This window comes from Tachypleus tridentatus, unplaced genomic scaffold, assembly GCF_004210375.1.
Source record: "Tachypleus tridentatus isolate NWPU-2018 unplaced genomic scaffold, ASM421037v1 Hic_cluster_2, whole genome shotgun sequence".
Classification (NCBI taxonomy): Eukaryota; Metazoa; Arthropoda; class Merostomata; order Xiphosura; family Limulidae; genus Tachypleus; species Tachypleus tridentatus.
The window spans coordinates 61,481,836-61,505,236 of record NW_027467782.1 but is presented as its reverse complement, the minus strand read 5'-3'; the positions used below and the strand labels follow the sequence as shown (position 1 = coordinate 61,505,236).

The following is a 23,401-nucleotide window of genomic DNA, read 5'->3' as shown; positions in this document are numbered from 1 at the left end:
TGTAAACTCTTGAATATGTTTTGTTAGAAGGAAATAGAATTGAAATATGTGGTTTTAGATATTTTTGAATGCATGTCTTCTAGGCTAAAATGCTTGCTGAGATGGACGAAGAGTTTGGTGTTGGGGCCTTAGTTGAAGGTGAATTTAAAGAAATGAAAGCATCAGTAAAGGTATGGTTCTGATGGAGCTTACTGTATCAGTAGAGGTATGGTTCTGATGTAGCTTACTGTATCAGTAAAGGTATGGTTCTGATGTAGCTTACTGTATCAGTAAAGGTATGGTTCTGATGTAGCTTACTGTATCAGTAAAGGTATGGTTCTGATGTAGCTTACTGCATCAGTAAAGGTATGGTTCTGATGTAGCTTACTGCATCAGTAGAGGTATGGTTTTGATGTAGCTTACTGTATCAGTAGAGGTATGGTTCTGATGTAGCTTACAGACAACACTGTATGTGTTGTCTTTATTTTTAAACTCACTTCTGTGTGGTTATTTCATCAAATATTATAACAAGTCATTTATAAAGATTGGTTGCTTCCAAAATCACATGGTGGTAAAAGTTCTGATTCCATTGTTGTGTGTGTCTGTCTTTAAATTATTTAAGCTTGGTCTTACTTGTGTTTTCTACATGTATGACCTTACACACCTTAGTGATTAGATTACAAAACATAAAACTGATCACCATTTACAGAAACAAGGTTTTAATTACCTGTGTATGATTTAACCCATGAAAAGACAAATATTGGAAGAATGTAGTTTTGATACAGTACCGTACATACCCTTTATACTCTTGTTCTTTAGATCTGTCCATCAGTGGTCACATTCAGACTCTTTCTTTACCTGAAGATGACTTAGGATGGTTGAAATGTTGTTTGCTCCTTATCAATAATAGTGTTAATACCCATACCACTGGTCTGAGATAGTTTTCTGTCCACTGTAGTTCACACTTAACTTGCATGTGTAACTCTGTGAATAAAACTAATTATCTAACACATCTGATAAAGTAATGTTAATCATCATTTGCAGGAGAAAACTGGTCTGATTTAAGAAATGTTATGCATATATCAATTACTAAATAGTGAACTCTAATAGTGTAATACTTGTTATAATTTGTAAGAAAGTTTGTTTTTTAATTTAAAATTTTATGGAATACTTTTTTGGTTTGGTTTTAGTTTCTTTTTGCTTTGAATGTTCATTACCTTTATATTTCACATGGATGATTTTCTAGTTGGGGTGATGAAGTGGACTTTATTAACGGTTTTATTTCTGTTGGGTAGAACTACACGAGTAAAGACCTCCAAGGACTAACGGTTGGCCATGGAGTCAACGCTTTCAAAGAAGGCAGATCTGTTGTGATGACACTACGTGATAGAGGTGAGCTGTCTGATTACCCAACTTCTTCCCTAGTTAGCAAAAATATTGTGAAATATGAGTAAAAAACACCAGAGATGAAGCATTGGAAATTAAAGTTAAGTGTTATTTACAATTGATTAATGTAACCAGTGCAATATGAATTAGGCTTAGCATGATCACAGCTGATAGTAGTATAAAGTTCCAGTGTTTTAGAGCAAAGTTTAAGTAAAACAGTGACAAAATGTCATTTTCTGGAATTAGAGAATCTGCCTTTACACAGTATTTTCTAAACTGGGCTTTAGGTGTTACAGTGTTAAGCCTAATGCATAAAACCTTTAGATTTGTTAAATTAACTTACAACTGAAATCTTTGTAGAATAGATGGCAACTGCCTATTGTAGAGACACAAGTATAGAGGATGATGTTTCAAACGTCTTCTGCCTTTCATCTTTGGGTCAGATGACTTTGAAACATTGTCCTCTATACTGTCTCCATCTCAGGCAGTTGCCATCCATTACACAAAGATTCATCATGAATACTGTGACTAAACAATCCATCACAGAATAACTAAAATCATTGCCTTTTAAGGTTGCATGTAAAATCTGTTGTTGTTTTCAGACACACGACATTTAAGTACTAATGACTTATTAACTCTCTCCACATGGACTTGGTCAGACAAACTGACCATTTAGTGCTTGTTATAATAAGTACTAATGACTTATTAACTGTTTCCACATGGAATTGGTCAGACAAACTGACCATTTAGTGCTTGTTATAATTTCCATACTATAACTTTTAATACATTGTGTGTATGTTTACTAAATTCACCAGACGTTTAGTAAACACTGTTTATCTTTTGTACGTGAAAAATCGCATTTTTTAATAAACTATTTCTATTGAAGATTTCACCATGACCATATAGAATTCTTTCTTTCTTTTTTTTATTAGTTTTAGTAAAAAAGTGTCTTTATGTTAAGATTAAAAATAATCTTTGTCTCAAAAATCTCAGCTTTCATATATATAACCTCTACGACCTACTAAATATAGATAAAACTTTTTTATTCCAGTAAAATATTATATCTGTTGTTACCTTTACCTCAATGATGTGCTTCATTCTGAAGCTTATAGATAAATTATCGTAGTAGAAAAAAACTTGTAAAATCAGAAATAATCAGCTTTGCTCCCCCCTTTTTTTGAGGGTTGTGGGTTCAAATCCCCATCACACCAAACATGCTCGCCCTTTCCACCGTGGGGGTGTTATAATGTGACGGTCAATTCCACTGTTTGTTGGTAAAAGAGTTGGCAGTTGGTGGTGATGATTAGCTGCCTTCCGTCTAGTCTTACACTGCTAAATTATGGACGACTAGCACAGACAGCCCTCGTGTAGCATCTTACACTGCTAAATTAGGGACGACTAGCACAGATATCCCTCGTGTAGTGTCTTACACTGCTAAGTTAGGGATGACTAGCATAGACAGCCCTTGTGTAGCATCTTACACTGTTAAATTACGGATGACTAGCACAGATAGCCCTCGTGTAGCGTCTTACACTGTTAAATTACGGATGACTAGCACAGATAGCCCTCGTGTAGCATCTTACACTGTTAAATTATGGACGGCTAGCACAGACATTCCTCGTGTAGTGTCTTACACTGCTAAATTAGGGACGACTAGCACAGATAGCCCTCGTGTAGCATCTTACACTGCTAAATTAGGGATGACTAGCACAGATAGTCCTCGTGTAGTGTCTTACACTGTTAAATTAGGAACAGCTAGCACAGATATCCCTTGTGTAGCTTTGTGCAAAATTCAAAAAACAAAACTTGCCCTTTTTTCTTTGATATTGGTCACAATGTTTCAAAATACTTCTCTTAAGAACTTGAACTGCTAAACATTGACCATTTGTTTTCTGTGCTTATTTTATTTTCAGTTACTAAAGTGGAAACCCACTGAAAATATAGCAGTAGATCACTACTTGTGTTAGACTGTTTAGTGACCCGATAATACCCTACTCTCAAAAGCAACAAAGGACGCATGAAAAGATAGCAGACTGACCCCTGCTTCAAGGGCAAGAGGTCTAATGTATAAAATTATGTACACCCTAAAGAGTAATCATACTGCAGTTAGAATCAGTGTAAACATGTATGTTGACAACAGAATATGGAATATCGTGCATATAGTACAGTGTTCACAACAAGAATTCTTCAGAGTAGTAACACGATACTTTGTTGTACGGTTCAGTGCTAATACAATAAACATCACAGTTCTTTGAATTTTAGTAATCCTTTTGGGATGTTTGGAATTTAGCAGCATAGATATACAAAGGTTTTTTTTTAACATATGCTTATAAAATTCTATTTTTCTTTTCATAATACGTTATTCATCAACTAATAAAAACTTGGGTTACGGTACTGCTTATTTCACTCATTTGGTTTTAGTTTTACAACCTTTCTATATCTAGTCTTCTTTATAAAACATGACATTATTTTACCTTTCTAAATGCTATGACAAAACATGATATTTAGTTGTCAGGTTTTCAGTGTTGTAGTTTTTGCTTTCATTTTACCTTAGTTTAGACAATTACAATAGAGTAACACACATTCAGTATGTATAACTATGTATTGGTTTACAAAATACAAATATCAAACTATAAAAGGAGTAATATGAAAAATACAGTGAGATTTTAACAGACATACATTATATGTGTTTAAAACAATGAACAATAAATACAAAATACACTGAAAAACAAGAAGTTCATATACTTGCACTTGTATAAAATGTTGCAAACACTAAACCTCACTTATTATTCCGAGTAGCTCTAATAAAACGTAAACTGAACCATGAGATGAGAGCATGTGTTATATGAAACACCAAATTTAATATTCAACATTTTTTCTATATACTTCCTTTTAAATAAGAAATCAAAACATATATTAAATTAAAATGTGAATTTGTAACTACATTTTGGTACCAACTTCATTGGCATAAATGGTAATGAAGGTATGTGATATAATTTTGATAATAACTCTTCCAAAACGTTGTGATAACTGTCCAGGGTGAGTGGGTTATGGTTTTAACTATTGTGCTGCTCAGCTTAGGTTATCAAGGAAATACAAAGAAAATTTTGTCATTCACATGTGGTGACTGATGGCTTTTGTGTGTGTATTTTGACAGCTTGTTTAGTTTGTACATTTTACCACAATATAGACTGAAGTCGAACAGATAAAAGAATTAATATTTGTTGTGTACTATATAGAAAAAAAAAAGATTGTTTCCTTGACTTGGATTAGAACCTTAGACCCTTCACATGCCAAGTAAATATTCTATTGACTGCTTTAAATGATTACTATACTGGTACTTACAATTAAGGTGCTTTTTCCAATAACTCAGAATTTCAAATTTTTTCCCCCTCTTCCAAATAAGGCTTTTTCTTGGGGTACAGTTAGACACGCGTTTTTGTTGTGTTAATGTGATGGTCAGAATTATATTTAAGGTCGAGCAAGAATCCTATTGAATGAGCTAAATGGTTGAGCAATTAACGCTTACTGGTATTAAAGACACTTTGTTAACCTGAAAATGACCTAGGAAGGTCAAAACATTGTTCACTGATTGTCAATAAAAATGTTAATACCCAGAACAGCCATTCTTATATACAGACTGGTTTGCTGTCACTTTGCCAACAGTTGTAAGTTAAGGATAACTATAACTGAATCTTCGGAGTTTTCTACGTTGGTCATTTAGTCCACAAGGTGCTGTTTAGTTTGAAAAATTACCATTTCTATTTGCTAGTTAGAAGTTATTTGTTTGCAGTGTTTAAAGTAGATTTATTCAGAAATATCTGGTAGCTTAACATGCAGATCTACATATAATTTAGGAACTGTTGGTTGTATAAGCTTATGATAGTAGATGTTTCAAACAAAGAAGTGTTATTATGTGTTGCTGACTTTCTGTTTTACAGATGTGTTAGATGAAGGTGAAGATGTTTTAGAAAGTATCAATATTGTGGAGGAAGACAAGGCTTCCAGAAACGTTGAAAATAAGAAAAAGAAGCCAGATTATAGACCATATGAAGAACCGAGTTTGATGAGTTTGGAATTGTAAGATTAGTAGTTTTAATGTTTATTATAGACCATATGAAGAACCGAGTTTGATGAGTTTGGAATTGTAAGATTAGTAGTTTTTAATGTTTATTATAGACCATATGAAGAACCGAGTTTGATGAGTTTGGAATTGTAAGATTAGTAGTTTTAATGTTTATTATAGACCATATGAAGAACCCGAGTTTGATGAGTTTGGAATTGTAAGATTAGTAGTTTTAATGTTTATTGTAGACCATATGAAGAACCCGAGTTTGATGAGTTTGGAATTGTAAGATTAGTAGTTTTTAATGTTTATTATAGACCATATGAAGAACCCGAGTTTGATGAGTTTGGAATTGTAAGATTAGTAGTTTTAATGTTTATTATAGACCATATGAAGAACCGAGTTTGATGAGTTTGGAATTGTAAGATTAGTAGTTTTTAATGTTTATTATAGACCATATGAAGAACCCGAGTTTGATGAGTTTGGAATTGTAAGATTAGTAGTTTTTAATGTTTATTATAGACCATATGAAGAACCCGAGTTTGATGAGTTTGGAATTGTAAGATTAGTAATTTTTAATGTTTATTATAGACCATATGAAGAACCCGAGTTTGATGAGTTTGGAATTGTAAGATTAGTAGTTTTAATGTTTATTATAGACCATATGAAGAACCCGAGTTTGATGAGTTTGGAATTGTAAGATTAGTAGTTTTAATGTTTATTATAGACCATATGAAGAACCGAGTTTGATGAGTTTGGAATTGTAAGATTAGTAGTTTTAATGTTTATTATAGACCATATGAAGAACCGAGTTTGATGAGTTTGGAATTGTAAGATTAGTAGTTTTAATGTTTATTATAGACCATATGAAGAACCCGAGTTTGATGAGTTTGGAATTGTAAGATTAGTAGTTTTTAATGTTTATTATAGACCATATGAAGAACCCGAGTTTGATGAGTTTGGAATTGTAAGATTAGTAGTTTTTAATGTTTATTATAGACCATATGAAGAACCCGAGTTTGATGAGTTTGGAATTGTAAGATTAGTAATTTTTAATGTTTATTGCTTGTTTGGTGTCTGTTTTATTACTAATATTGTTTGTTGTTAAGCACAAAACTACACAATGATCTGTGTGTGTGCCATAATTACTGTGGATATTGAAATTCAGTTTTAGTATTATATGCTGAATCACTGGTAGGCGGTTAACTACAATCTTAGTTTTTATTCTGTAGGGGCTTTGAGATATTCAAAGAATAAATTCTTTTACATGCTATGATTTTAAAATAAATTTTTGAAAGTTAGATAAGAGGTGCTCTATATATGTAAAAATGTTTAAATAAATGGTTGTATGTTTAATGAAAGAACTTAACACATTAAGTCCAGCTGCCTTTTGATACAACAGTCTATTATATTTTGGGCTGTTTGAAATGTGCAAATAGTATCATGATTTTTATGAAAAATTACATTGCATTCTGTCAGATATCTAATAGGCTAATATTAACAGATTGACAAAAAACTTGTGTATCAGCAGTTTGCCACCTTCTAGCTGTGATGGAGATGATGGAACAACTTATTACATCTTGAAATATTTAGGTGTTAAGTCACTGGACACCGATTTTTGTTAATTTGCATTTGAAATTTCTTGTTATTGAGCTCAAACTGGTGCACTCAGTTCTGTTATAGCTTTGTTTGTGTGCTTGGGTTTTTATTGTGATGTAATTTGTACTTGGAATGGTTCTTTTAAAAAACTTTAGGTAAAAAAGAAATCTATCTTGTCAAAATATGATGAAGAACTTGAAGGTCCAAAGAAGGAACTGTTCAAAATTGGTAAGTTGTTTCACCCAGTAACTAAAGATGAAAGGTTTGCATGATTTAGCTACAGTGAAGCAAAAAAATGAGAAGAGAATATATAAGTTAGGGTTAGTTGTTTCTGTTTTAAGTCTGGAGAAGATTAACTGTTGTTTTAATAAATATTGGAACCATTAAAAAAAAATGTAAAAAGTTTAATATTTTCAAGTTAGTTTTACATACCTTGTCTGTTCAAGTCTCTCTGTGTTTGTTGTGCTGTGTTAGTTGCAGTGTGTAGAGAGCATCGTCGTTTTGAGTAACTGTATGCAAAATAATTGTTTTCATCAGGATTCTACAAGATTAAGTGGTAACTGTTTTCTTATCATGTTTTTCTTCAGGATGTACAAGTACAGGCGACAGAGAAAAAGAACTGGAACTTATCAGGTTAAAGCTAAAACAACAACAAGGAGTAAGTTACACTTTACAAGTTTGCTCTTAAAAATGATAAGTCTGTATATGTTACCATATATAGAATGTAATGTACATAGAAAAATTTGAAAATTAAAAATCTTTTTCTGAAACCTCATATTTTGTATATTTTAGTAGTATTTGCACATTAAAACTTTAACTGAAGTGTTAAATGTGTCAGATACATTTTGTTTTCTGATATCACACTAACATTGAACATTATAAGTAGCACCTAAAACTATACCTAAATTTGAATTTCTGTTTATTTAATTTTTCCAGACATCTCTAGACTTACCAGCTTTGAAACTAGCCTCGGAATATTACACGGATGAAGAAATGGTCAGTATATGTTATGAATGTCCTGGTTGTGTTGTAGGAGAACATTTAATATTTATGTGAATTACTCGACTGTTTTAAAACTAGCCTGACGACTCTACGGTGAGAGCAAAGGCTCAGTAATTCTTCTTCAATGGGCATATTTTTCTGAGCATGTTTCAAGGTTTTAGTGAGTTGTATTCAAAATTTAATTTAAAATCCACAAGTTCCATCTAGTGTGAGAATTGTGATGTTTGCTTTCTACATATCTCCTCTTTAATTTATTTATCACCCCTCTCAGAAGTACAATATTTAATAGTCTTCAGTCTTATTTGATTACATAGCCAGGAAATAAACATTCCACCCCCTCTTGCCACACCCATCTGTCACACATCTTCTTTCAGAAATAGCCAGTACTTTTATTTCTTATTTAATACTATGCTATTTATAACCAGTAGAAAGCCAAGGTTTTCATCTGTCAAATGACATATATTCTCTACAGTGAATTGTCAGTTTTGCTTTCAGTTCAAGTTTGTTTCCCATCATATAATGTAATGGCTCTTGTCACATAGCTTGAAAGCCAGAACAATCATCATAGTTACGGGACATTGCTTTTCCTTTACACATTGTTATTTAATTTAATAAAATTGTTTGGTGCAATACTACCATTAGTATAAAATGTTTGGTTAAGAGTCATCAACAGTTGACAATAAAACAACAGAAGATAAGTACTTTATTTCTTGTTTTCATGTGTATTCTTTAGTTATTACTACAAAAGTAACTAAAATGTACAAATAGGAAACTATTTAGGATAGATTAGGTGAAATAAATAATAAACACTTTTCACAAGGTGTGCTCTTGAGTAGCTCATGCATTATGTAAGTCAGTGCCAATTTTTTGAGTTGAATCTTCTGAAGTTATTTACATAATATAAGGGCATGAACAGTAGTTAGACAGGGTTCAAAGTCACCAAAAGAAAAAAAAATTTAAGTTGATGTATCCTAATATGAGTTTATAAAATTATTTAGGATAAACAAATGTTATTTTTTCTTACAATTTGAAGTAATTCTGGAAATTAACAAAGGGTAATTTATATTTTTTAGTCAAGTTCCCCAACCTTGTATAAAGGTAAGGTAGACATATCTTTTGAAATAACTATGGTGGTCATGGGATCTTAAGTGTGTTCTCAATTTATTGTCTATAACTATGGTGGTCATGGGATCTTAAGTGTGTTCTCAATTTATTGTCTATAACTATGGTGGTCATGGGATCTTAAGTGTGTTCTCAATTTATTGTCTATAACTATGGTGGCCATGGGATCTTAAGTGTGTTCTCAATTTATTGTCTATAACTATGGTGGCCATGGGATCTTAAGTGTGTTCTCAATTTATTGTCTATAACAATGGTGGTCATGGGATCTTAAGTGTGTTCTCAATTTATTGTCTATAACTATGGTGGTCATGGGATCTTAAGTGGGTTCTCAATTTATTGTCTATAACTATGGTGGTCATGGGATCTTAAGTGTGTTCTCAATTTATTGTCTATAACTATGGTGGCCATGGGATCTTAAGTGTGTACTCAATTTATTGTCTATAACTATGGTGTTCATGGGATCTTAAGTGTGTTCTCAATTTATTGTCTATAACTATGGTGGCCATGGGATCTTAAGTGTGTACTCAATTTATTGTCTATAACTATGGTGTTCATGGGATCTTAAGTGTGTTCTCAATTTATTGTCTATAACTATGGTGGCCATGGGATCTTAAGTGTGTACTCAATTTATTGTCTATAACTATGGTGTTCATGGGATCTTAAGTGTGTTCTCAATTTATTGTCTATAACTATGGTGGTCATGGGATCTTAAGTGTGTTCTCAATTTATTGTCTATAACTATGGTGGCCATGGGATCTTAAGTGTGTACTCAATTTATTGTCTATAACTATGGTGTTCATGGGATCTTAAGTGTGTTCTCAATTTATTGTCTATAACTATGGTGGCCATGGGATCTTAAGTGTGTACTCAATTTATTGTCTATAACTATGGTGTTCATGGGATCTTAAGTGTGTTCTCAATTTATTGTCTATAACTATGGTGGTCATGGGATCTTAAGTGTGTTCTCAATTTATTGTCTATAACTATGGTGGCCATGGGATCTTAAGTGTGTACTCAATTTATTGTCTATAACTATGGTGTTCATGGGATCTTAAGTGTGTTCTTAACAAAATCAGAATGAAACCTTTATTGTTTAATGCTAGCAAGGTACAGTAAAACAGTCTTAATGGTTTTGTTTTCAAACAATTATTTCCTATGATCTTTAAAAAAACAACAACATTAACCTGGATTCATTTAGCTTTATATAAAATATGTTCTTTAAAAACAACAACAACACATTAACCTGTATTCATTTTGCTTTATACAAAGTATGTTCTTTAAAAAACAACAACAACACATTAACCTGAATTCATTTTGCTTTATACAAAGTAGTTACCAAAGCGTGGTAACAGATTCAACTGTTGTAAATATAACGAAATAGCCTTCGCTCTTCCCTCCAATACTACAACAGAAATAATCCAAAATGCATCTTTCATAACACAATACTTGTATTTTTACAGAATGCATATTGGTTCTAATTGTGAATCACAATCAAAACAAAATATTAATTAATTTAATACAGTGTGAAAGCTACCAGCCAGATAATTATTGGGCTTAATTAATTAATTAATAAATAGTTTGTCTGTGAGAGAAGAACAACACTTGAAAAAAAAAATCACTAGGGCATTATATGGAAAGATAGTTTTACATGTTAAAAATACATTGTGGTTTGTTACAAGAATCTACTAAATCTTATATTGTGTGATTATATTGTAAAGTCTTCTAGTTATTTATCAACAGTTTTATTTTGTATATCTTTATCTTATATTTTATTGTAAGTATCCTTCTTAAGCATGCCACAACCTTTTTATACATTCTAAATTTAATTAAATCTTAATAGATACAAATAAAGTACCATTGAAATACAGTTAATAAATGAAGTTTGAATATCAGTTAAGTTTTTTCAAACCATCAGTTTTCACCCTAGTGTACAAGAATTGTGGTATTTTCTCTCTACATTTTTCAAACCATCAGTTTTCACTCTAGTGTAATGAGAATTGTGGTATTTTCTCTCTACATTTTCAAACCATCAGTTTTCACTCTAGTGTAAGAATTGTGGTATTTCCTCTCTACATTTTTTCAAACCATCAGTTTTCACTCTAGTGTACAAGAATTGTGGTATTTCCTCTCTACATTTTTCAAACCATCAGTTTTCACTCTAGTGTACAAGAATTGTGGTATTTCCTCTCTACATTTTTCAAACCATCAGTTTTCACTCTAGTGTACAAGAATTGTGGTATTTCCTCTCTACATTTTTCAAACCATCAGTTTTTACTCTAGTGTACAAGAATTGTGGTATTTCCTCTCTACATTTTTCAAACCATCAGTTTTCACTCTAGTGTACAAGAATTGTGGTATTTCCTCTACATCTTTCAAACCATCAGTTTTCACTCTAGTGTACAAGAATTGTGGTATTTCCTCTCTACATTTTTCAAACCATCAGTTTTCACTCTAGTGTACGAGAATTGTGGTATTTCCTCTCTACATTTTTCAAACCATCAGTTTTCACTCTAGTGTACGAGAATTGTGGTATTTCCTCTCTACATTTTTCAAACCATCAGTTTTTACTCTGGTGTACAAGAATTGTGGTATTTCCTCTCTACATTTTTCAAACCATCAGTTTTTACTCTGGTGTACAAGAATTGTTGTATTTCCTCTCTACGTCTTTCTTTTTCTCTAATTTATTTACCATACCTCCCAGAAGCACAGAATTATAATTACTTATAATATGGTTATTAATCAGGAAAAGCACATTTTTTTAACTTTCAATATTATTTGTTTACAGAGCCAGAAACTAAAAAACCAGGCCTCTCCCTTACCACACCAACTTGTCACATTCTTTGTTTCACAGTTGTTAATAGTTCTGTCTTATGTTTTACACTATGCTGTCTTCTATAGAGAGAATTATACTGAAACTTTATATACCCACTGGAAACACCTTAATGAACTGAGATGAATATTTAACTCCTCATATTGTATATTTAGAAAACCAGAAAAATTCATTGTAGCTACAGTACGTCGTCTGCTGTTTTAAATGTTATCATTGAGTGTTTTTTAGATGCATTACTTAAGCTAAAATTATCTACTGTAGTAGAACAATTGGTATTAAAACATGAACAAAAGAGAGGCTTAAGTTACATTGACATTTGAGAGCAGAAGCGAACAACAGGTAAATATTATATTTTGTTTTCTGTGCATTTTACTTATTTATTATTTTTATTATTTATTTATTATTATAAAAGTAACTGAAAGGTAAATATGAGAAACTTTTAGGGTGAGATTAGGTAAAAATATTGAAAACAAGTTCTTCAGTATGGATGAGCATTACAGAATTTGGTACTGTAATATTATGAGCTGCATGTTTGCCAAATGATTTACAACTTGTGTGGTAGGATTATTAAACATGGTTCATATTTCAGTAGAATAATAAAATCAAATAAATGCACACTGTTACAAGTTTTAATCTTTTTTGGAATGAACAGTTTATGGTTGCATGTTGAAATTCGTGATCTTCCTAGAAAGTAAAACAAAAATAAAAGATAATTTATATTTATTTAATAATTATTTATGATGGGTTTGAGGTATTTCAAATTGACCTACACTGTACAGAATTAGGGGAGAGAAAGTAACAAATGAAATTCTTAAAGCTTTTCTGAAATAAAAACTTGATATTTATTTAAGAGGTTTTAAATATTACTAAAGTGAAATCTGTGAATTTTCAGGTGACAAAAAGTATTTTTAATTTTAACATGGAAATGATTATTAATATGGAAAATTTAATACTGTGTGAGAGTTTGACTTCCTCCATTTGCTAAGATATTTTTAGAAAACAGAATTGATTAAAACATCTGATTTTGTGTGTGTGTGTGTGTGTGTGTACAATAGATGTGTAATGATTTCTGAAAGCTTGCAAAATTTTGTGAAGATGTGCAACAAAATATTATTGATTACTTTGTTGTGGTTATGTATTAGGTGCAATGCACCTAACTGTCATGGAAGGTGCTAAACAAACAATACTGAATTTCGTACTGTTATACTTGTCATATTTCATAAAATGTCATGGCTTTTGTGATGGCTGTGCCATATGCTGTTGCTGATTTAGATAACTGCACATGGTTGCCACCAGTTTGTTTGTTATGACTAAGTTTAGGATGCATTTGGTGAGGCTGTGTTAACCCATGATGGAGGCTCAGAGACTGAAACATATTTAGTTTAACATTTCAATCTTGAGAAATATTAGTATGTATATAGTTTTACCATGTTAATAAGAAAGAAAAAATCATTTATGAAACTAGAGGATGGAAAATGGTAAAGACAGTACACTTATTATGTTTTGATTTTCTCTCACGTCACGAAATAATATTTTAATGTTTTATAATTTCAGTTCATGGCTTGTGGCTATTAAAAAATATGTAAATAAAGTAAAAATCTAGAGATTGGATATTCACCACAATATCTGGCTGGCAAACCTCTACCCTTTAATATGTGCTGTTACATGCCAGATATGTGGCAGAAATAGTGCCGTTACATGCCAGATATGTGGCAGAAATAAAACCTGCTTTGAATCATTTTATTCACACAAACCAGTACATTTTGTTACATTTCCACACAGGATTAGAAAGCTTTTCCAGTATTGATTTGCATACAAGAAAATATCTTGTTTTTCAATTATAATCATGTGTATTTATAAACTACTTGTGTAAGCTGTGGAATGCATAATGGAAATGTTATTTGCTTAAATTGTGGATTATAAATTATGCAAATAGTTTTATTTATATGCATTGCCAAGGTTTAAAATAAATAACAAACATGAGTACTGTCCTTTCTGTAAGATAAATATATCAGTACTTATTGTTGTGAAAGTTTTATAAACTTTCTGGTTTCTCTGTATAAAATTTTCTATGAATTATGTGTTTTGATATGACTCGGTCCTTTCTGGTTTCTCTGTATAAAATTTTCTATGAATTATGTGTTTTGATATGACTTCGGTCCTTTCTGGTTTCTCTGTATAAAATTTTCTATGAATTATGTGTTTTGATATGACTCGGTCCTTTCTGGTTTCTCTGTATAAAATTCTCTATGAATTATGTGTTTTGATATGACTCGGTCCTTTCTGGTTTCTCTGTATAAACTTTTCTATGAATTATGTGTTTTGATATGACTCGGTCCTTTCTGGTTTCTCTGTATAAAATTTTCTATGAATTATGTGTTTTGATATGACTCGGTCCTTTCTGGTTTCTCTGCATAAACTTTTCTATGAATTATGTGTTTTGATATGACTTCGGTCCTTTCTGGTTTCTCTGCATAAACTTTTCTATGAATTGTGTGTTTTGATATGACTTCGGTCCTTTCTGGTTTCTCTGCATAAACTTTTCTATGAATTGTGTGTTTTGATATGACTTCGGTCCTTTCTGGTTTCTCTGCATAAACTTTTCTATGAACTGTGTGTTTTGATATGACTCGGTCCTTTCTGGTTTCTCTGTATAAACTTTTCTATGAATTATGTGTTTTGATATGACTCGGTCCTTTCTGGTTTCTCTGTATAAAATTTTCTATGAATTATGTGTTTTGATATGACTCGGTCCTTTCTGGTTTCTCTGTATAAAATTTTCTATGAATTATGTGTTTTGATATGATTTCGGTCCTTTCTGGTTTCTCTGTATAAACTTTTCTATGAATTATGTGTTTTGATATGACTTCGGTCCTTTCTGGTTTCTCTGTATAAACTTTTCTATGAATTATGTGTTTTGATATGACTTCGGCCCTTTCTGGTTTCTCTGTATAAACTTTTCTATGAATTATGTGTTTTGATATGACTCGGCCCTTTCTGGTTTCTCTGTATAAACTTTTCTATGAATTATGTGTTTTGATATGACTCGGCCCTTTCTGGTTTCTCTGTATAAACTTTTCTATGAATTATGTGTTTTGATATGATTTCGGTCCCTTCTGGTTTCTCTGTATAAACTTTTCTATGAATTATGTGTTTTGATATGACTTCGGTCCTTTCTGGTTTCTCTGTATAAAATTTTCTATGAATTATGTGTTTTGATATGACTTCGGTCCTTTCTGGTTTCTCTGTATAAAATTTTCTATGAATTATGTGTTTTGATATGACTCGGTCCTTTCTGGTTTCTCTGCATAAACTTTTCTATGAATTATGTGTTTTGATATGACTCGGTCCTTTCTGGTTTCTCTGTATAAACTTTTCTATGAATTATGTGTTTTGATATGACTCGGTCCTTTCTGGTTTCTCTGTATAAAATTTTCTATGAATTATGTGTTTTGATATGACTCGGTCCTTTCTGGTTTCTCTGCATAAAATTTTCTATGAATTATGTGTTTTGATATGACTCGGTCCTTTCTGGTTTCTCTGTATAAAATTTTCTATGAATTATGTGTTTTGATATGACTCGGTCCCTTCTGGTTTCTCTGTATAAACTTTTCTATGAATTATGTGTTTTTATATGACTCGGTCCTTTCTGGTTTCTCTGTATAAACTTTTCTATGAATTATGTGTTTTGATATGACTCGGTCCTTTCTGGTTTCTCTGTATACAATTTTCTATGAATTATGTGTTTTGATATGACTCGGTCCTTTCTGGTTTCTCTGCATAAACTTTTCTATGAATTATGTGTTTTGATATGACTCGGTCCTTTCTGGTTTCTCTGTATAAACTTTTCTATGAATTGTGTGTTTTGATATGACTCGGTCCTTTCTGGTTTCTCTGTATAAACTTTTCTATGAATTATGTGTTTTGATATGACTCGGTCCTTTCTGGTTTCTCTGCATAAAATTTTCTATGAATTATGTGTTTTGATATGACTCGGTCCTTTCTGGTTTCTCTGTATAAACTTTTCTGTGAATTATGTGTTTTGATATGACTCGGTCCCTTCTGGTTTCTCTGTATAAACTTTTCTATGAATTATGTGTTTTGATATGACTCGGTCCCTTCTGGTTTCTCTGTATAAACTCTTCTATGAATTATGTGTTTTGATATGACTCGGTCCTTTCTGGTTTCTCTGTATAAACTTTTCTATGAATTATGTGTTTTGATATGACTCGGTCCTTTCTGGTTTCTCTGTATAAACTTTTCTATGAATTATGTGTTTTGATATGACTCGGTCCTTTCTGGTTTCTCAGCATCCTTAGAAATGAGTGATGTAAAAATGAATGAAACTACAAAATTTCAAACTGTTGGTATAATAAATAGTGGAGGCTAGTTACAACCTTTCTTTAGGATATGCTATGTACAGTGTTGTCTGTATTATTCTCAAATTAAAGATCTTGAATGTATGAAGTAGAACAGAATTATTGTATTTGTCTCCTGTTAGAATGCAGCAGTTAAGCTAGTATCTGTTACTTTTGTTCTTTGTGTGTTATATTCATAGGAACTTCCTGATTCCTCAGGTGCGGTTCAGAAAGTCCAAAAAGAAAGTGAGAAAAGTCGCGAAGCGGGAATTCTAAAGCCAGACGATTTGCTACCACTTCCAGAACAGACTTTAACCAGTCACTCGGGGTCAACGTAAGAACATTCACATTTAAGAGAAGTGTAAATATGCCTTTAAGATGACACAAAAAAAATTCTGTAACTGATAGAAAGTCGAATCTTCACAAGTATCAGATGTAACCGAGTTTAATTGAATGTTAATCAAGCATCTTTATTTTTACAGTAATTTTCTTCCGTAAATCATCTGGAGACTTCTAAGGATAGACAGTTAACTTGGTTAAATTATCTATAAGCATTTATTAAATGTGTAATTATTACATCGAATGAGCAGTTAAATGAAATTATGGTCAAACACTAATGGCCCAAAAAATGAGTGTTTCCAGTAGGTATGTTTTTATTCCAGGTAATCAAAATATTGACATTATGAGTATTTCATTTATAAAAGGTTATTCATCTTGATCAGTTAGCATCAAGACTTACAAAAATTATCAACCAATGAAAACATGTCTTTCATTATCACCATTCTAAGTTTCTTGTGAGAACAATCAATTAGTTTTATGTATTCAATTAATATGCCCAACGATTATTGTTGTTTAAGATTTGTAACACAAAAATTAATTTGTGGATTTCTCCGTGGACTTTTCGTTATGGTAAAATACTTTTAATGTGAAGTCCAGGTATAATTCTACTAGCCCAACTATTACTTACTTTGCCCTATATTACATCTACATATAGGAAGTGAAATAATAATTGTGATGCATGTGTGTTTACACTGACAAAGAAACTATTTAAATGCAGTAAGTTCTTGTCCACTTTCATAACATCCAGATCTGTAGATCAAGAGTCCGTATTAGAAGCAGAAGATGACAGTAAGAAAGGAGAAGATGTGGAAATAGATGAAGCTGAATATAGTGGTAATTAATTAGATATCTAAGCTACTTATGATGATTTATTTGAAATAACTTTTAACACTAATGAATATAAGATTCCTCGTAATGTGATTAAGAATCGATGCTTTCTCATCTATATATGAATAAAACTTTCATCATTTTTCCTTTTTTAACTCAAGTGTTGTTTATTTAACAATACCTTTATTCTGCCAGTTTTGTAACACCATAGGTTACTCTTAAGTATAAAAATTTGTTCTCAGTGATTTTAAAGGTTCTATAAAGTTATCCACAGTAATAGATGTATCTTAAGTTTAATATTGATAGCTGTATTATTTAGAACAGATTTGTACAATGGAGAGCGGCTTGTAATAAAATCAGTCCAATAAAGAAAGATTCACTAAGTAAGGAACAGTTTTTGTTTTATGTATTCAAATCGAAGTGAAACCATCTCAAATTAATTTGTATAATTTTTTTCTTTAAAGAATGTTCAATTATAAATTACTTGTATGTAATTTCTGGCATCAGTTAAGGTATTTTAGGTAAGTTTACAAATTGGAACAAGTTTCTTTTCATAGAATGTCATACATTTGCTGCAGCAGATCAGATCGTTTCACAAAATTAACAATATTTCAAAAGGTAAAGACTTTGTAAGGCAAAATCCTGGCATATAAAAAAATCTACACTAGAGCTTTTATTTTAAAATGTTTCAAATTTATAAACAGAAATAGTTGGCCCAGAAGAAGATTTGACTGGAGTGTTTGTTGAAGAGGACCATGCTGAATCAGAACTTCAGTCTGCCTTGAACAAAGCTCGTAAGCTGAAACAGAAGGAGTCTCTTAATACAGGAATAGAAAAGGCAAGCATAATAACCATTCTGGATTTCTTTACAGCATGCTCTTTCAAGCTTTAGTCTTACTTTGTGATGAGGTAACATGTGATGAAAACCTAGTGTTTCATTCTTGAAGTACTACATAATAACCATTCTCGATTTGTTTACAGCATGCCATACTCTTTCTAGCTTTAGTCTTACTTTGTGATGAGGTAACGTGTGGTGAAAACCTAGTGTTTCATTCTTGAAGTACTACATAATAACATTCTGGATTTGTTTACAGCATACTCTTTCAAGCTTTAGTCTTACTTTGTGATGAGGTAACGTGTGGTGAAAACCTAATGTTTCATTCTTGAAGTACTACATAATACCATTCTGGATTTGTTTACAGCATGCCATACTCTTTCAAGCTTTAGTCTTACTTTGTGATGAGGTAACGTGTGGTGAAAACCTAGTGTTTCATTCTTGAAGTACTACATAATAGCATTCTGGATTTGTTTACAGCATACTCTTTCAAGCTTTAGTCTTACTTTGTGATGAGGTAACGTGTGGTGAAAACCTAGTGTTTCATTCTTGAAGTACTACATGATACCATTCTGGATTTGTTTACAGCATACTCTTTCAAGCTTTAGTCTTACTTTGTGATGAGGTAACATGTGGTGAAAACCTAGTGTTTCATTCTTGAAGTACTACATAATAACATTCTGGATTTGTTTACAGCATACTCTTTCAAGCTTTAGTCTTACTTTGTGATGAGGTAACGTGTGGTGAAAACCTAGTGTTTCATTCTTGAAGTACTACATAATAACATTCTGGATTTGTTTACAGCATACTCTTTCAAGCTTTAGTCTTACTTTGTGATGAGGTAACGTGTGGTGAAAACCTAATGTTTCATTCTTGAAGTACTACATAATAGCATTCTGGATTTGTTTACAGCATACTCTTTCAAGCTTTAGTCTTACTTTGTGATGAGGTAACGTGTGGTGAAAACCTAGTGTTTCATTCTTGAAGTACTACATGATACCATTCTGGATTTGTTTACAGCATACTCTTTCAAGCTTTAGTCTTACTTTGTGATGAGGTAACATGTGGTGAAAACCTAGTGTTTCATTCTTGAAGTACTACATAATAACATTCTGGATTTGTTTACAGCATACTCTTTCAAGCTTTAGTCTTACTTTGTGATGAGGTAACGTGTGGTGAAAACCTAGTGTTTCATTCTTGAAGTACTACATAATACCATTCTGGATTTGTTTACAGCATGCTCTTTCAAGCTTTAGTCTTACTTTGTGATGAGGTAACGTGTGGTGAAAACCTAGTGTTTCATTCTTGAAGTACTACATAATAACCATTCTGGATTTGTTTACAGCATGCCATACTTTTCAAGCTTTAGTCTTACTTTGTGATGAGGTAACGCATGTGGTGAAAACCTAGTGTTTCATTCTTGAAGTACTACATAATAACATTCTGGATTTGTTTACAGCATACTCTTTCAAGCTTTAGTTTTACTTTGTGATGAGGTAACGTGTCGTGAAAACCTAGTGTTTCATTCTTGAAGTACTACATAATACCATTCTGGATTTGTTTACAGCATGCTCTTTCAAGCTTTAGTCTTACTTTGTGATGAGGTAACGTGTGGTGAAAACCTAGTGTTTCATTCTTGAAGTACTACATAATACCATTCTGGATTTGTTTACAGCATGCTCTTTCAAGCTTTAGTCTTACTTTGTGATGAGGTAACGTGTGGTGAAAACCTAGTGTTTCATTCTTGAAGTACTACATAATACCATTCTGGATTTGTTTACAGCATGCTCTTTCAAGCTTTAGTCTTACTTTGTGATGAGGTAACGTGTGGTGAAAACCTAGTGTTTCATTCTTGAAGTACTACATAATAACCATTCTGGATTTGTTTACAGCATGCCATACTCTTTCAAGCTTTAGTCTTACTTTGTGATGAGGTAACGTGTGGTGAAAACCTAGTGTTTCATTCTTGAAGTACTACATAATAACCATTCTGGATTTGTTTACAGCATGCCATACTTTTTCAAGCTTTAGTCTTACTTTGTGATGAGGTAACGTGTGGTGAAAACCTAGTGTTTCATTCTTGAAGTACTACATAATAACATTCTGGATTTGTTTACAGCATACTCTTTCAAGCTTTAGTCTTACTTTGTGATGAGGTAACGTGTGGTGAAAACCTAGTGTTTCATTCTTGAAGTACTACATAATAACCATTCTGGATTTGTTTACAGCATGCCATACTCTTTCAAGCTTTAGTCTTACTTTGTGATGAGGTAACGTGTGGTGAAAACCTAGTGTTTCATTCTTGAAGTACTACATAATACCATTCTGGATTTGTTTACAGCATGCTCTTTCAAGCTTTAGTCTTACTTTGTGATGAGGTAGCGTGTGGTGAAAACCTAGTGTTTCATTCTTGAAGTACTACATAATACCATTCTGGATTTGTTTACAGCATGCTCTTTCAAGCTTTAGTCTTACTTTGTGATGAGGTAACGTGTGGTGAAAACCTAGTGTTTCATTCTTGAAGTACTACATAATACCATTCTGGATTTGTTTACAGCATGCCATGCTCTTTCAAGCTTTAGTCTTACTTTGTGATGAGGTAACGTGTGGTGAAAACCTAGTGTTTCATTCTTGAAGTACTACATAATAACCATTCTCGATTTGTTTACAGCATGCCATACTCTTTCAAGCTTTAGTCTTACTTTGTGATGAGGTAACGTGTGGTGAAAACCTAGTGTTTCACTCTTGAAGTACTACATAATAACCATTCTGGATTTGTTTACAGCATGCCATACTTTTCAAGCTTTAGTCTTACTTTGTGATGAGGTAACATGTGGTGAAAACCTAGTGTTTCATTCTTGAAGTACTACATAATAACATTCTGGATTTGTTTACAGCATGCTCTTTCAAGCTTTAGTCTTACTTTGTGATGAGGTAACATGTGGTGAAAACCTAGTGTTTCATTCTTGAAGTAATACATAATAACCATTCTGGATTTGTTTACAGCATGCCATGCTCTTTCAAGCTTTAGTCTTACTTTGTGATGAGGTAACATGTGGTGAAAACCTAGTGTTTCATTCTTGAAGTACTACATAATAACATTCTGGATTTGTTTACAGCATACTCTTTCAAGCTTTAGTCTTACTTTGTGATGAGGTAACGTGTGGTGAAAACCTAGTGTTTCATTCTTGAAGTACTACATAATACCATTCTGGAGATGTTTACAGCATGCCATACTCTTTCAAGCTTTAGTCTTACTTTGTGATGAGGTAACGTGTGGTGAAAACCTAGTGTTTCATTCTTGAAGTACTACATAATAACCATTCTGGATTTGTTTACAGCATGCCATACTTTTTCAAGCTTTAGTCTTACTTTGTGATGAGGTAACGTGTGGTGAAAACCTAGTGTTTCATTCTTGAAGTACTACATAATAACATTCTGGATTTGTTTACAGCATACTCTTTCAAGCTTTAGTTTTACTTTGTGATGAGGTAACGTGTGGTGAAAACCTAGTGTTTCATTCTTGAAGTACTACATAATAACCATTCTGGATTTGTTTACAGCATGCCATACTCTTTCAAGCTTTAGTCTTACTTTGTGATGAGGTAACGTGTGGTGAAAACCTAGTGTTTCATTCTTGAAGTACTACATAATACCATTCTGGATTTGTTTACAGCATGCTCTTTCAAGCTTTAGTCTTACTTTGTGATGAGGTAACGTGTGGTGAAAACCTAGTGTTTCATTCTTGAAGTACTACATAATACCATTCTGGATTTGTTTACAGCATGCTCTTTCAAGCTTTAGTCTTACTTTGTGATGAGATAACGTGTGGTGAAAACCTAGTGTTTCATTCTTGAAGTACTACATAATACCATTCTGGATTTGTTTACAGCATGCTCTTTCAAGCTTTAGTCTTACTTTGTGATGAGGTAACGTGTGGTGAAAACCTAGTGTTTCATTCTTGAAGTACTACATAATAACCATTCTCGATTTGTTTACAGCATGCCATACTCTTTCAAGCTTTAGTCTTACTTTGTGATGAGGTAACGTGTGGTGAAAACATAGTGTTTCACTCTTGAAGTACTACATAATAACCATTCTGGATTTGTTTACAGCATGCCATACTCTTTCAAGCTTTAGTCTTACTTTGTGATGAGGTAACATGTGGTGAAAACCTAGTGTTTCATTCTTGAAGTACTACATAATAACATTCTGGATTTGTTTACAGCATGCTCTTTCAAGCTTTAGTCTTACTTTGTGATGAGGTAACATGTGGTGAAAACCTAGTGTTTCATTCTTGAAGTAATACATAATAACCATTCTGGATTTGTTTACAGCATGCCATGCTCTTTCAAGCTTTAGTCTTACTTTGTGATGAGGTAACGTGTGGTGAAAACCTAGTGTTTCATTCTTGAAGTACTACATAATACCATTCTGGATTTGTTTACAGCATGCTCTTTCAAGCTTTAGTCTTACTTTGTGATGAGGTAACATGTGGTGAAAACCTAGTGTTTCATTCTTGAAGTACTACATAATACCATTCTGGATTTGTTTACAGCATGCTCTTTCAAGCTTTAGTCTTACTTTGTGATGAGGTAACATGTGGTGAAAACCTAGTGTTTCATTCTTGAAGTACTACATAATACCATTCTGGATTTGTTTACAGCATGCCATACTCTTTCAAGCTTTAGTCTTACTTTGTGATGAGGTAACATGTGGTGAAAACCTAGTGTTTCATTCTTGAAGTACTACATAATACCATTCTGGATTTGTTTACAGCATGCTCTATCAAGCTTTAGTCTTACTTTGTGATGAGGTAACATGTGGTGAAAACCTAGTGTTTTATTCTTGAAGTACTACATAATAACATTCTGGATTTGTTTAGAGCATGCTCTTTCAAGCTTTAGTCTTACTTTGTGATGAGGTAACATGTGGTGAAAACCTAGTGTTTCATTCTTGAAGTACTACATAATAACCATTCTGGATTTGTTTACAGCATGCCATACTCTTTCAAGCTTTAGTCTTACTTTGTGATGAGGTAACGTGTGGTGAAAACC

At 32.4% G+C, this 23,401-nt stretch overlaps 1 pseudogene across 1 annotated transcript in view; it reads left to right on the top strand.

Annotated features, from left to right (window-relative positions):
* The window catches only part of LOC143242476 (U4/U6.U5 tri-snRNP-associated protein 1-like), a 34,300-nt pseudogene that overhangs the window by 1,985 nt on the left and 8,914 nt on the right, over nt 1–23,401 (top strand). The window contains exons 4-12 of the transcript XR_013022805.1: nt 84–170; nt 1,275–1,371; nt 5,307–5,512; nt 7,186–7,258; nt 7,618–7,688; nt 7,967–8,026; nt 16,562–16,676; nt 17,430–17,515; nt 18,214–18,347. The product of XR_013022805.1 is annotated as a U4/U6.U5 tri-snRNP-associated protein 1-like (transcript). The remainder of the gene's footprint in view (nt 1–83; nt 171–1,274; nt 1,372–5,306; nt 5,513–7,185; nt 7,259–7,617; nt 7,689–7,966; nt 8,027–16,561; nt 16,677–17,429; nt 17,516–18,213; nt 18,348–23,401) is intronic.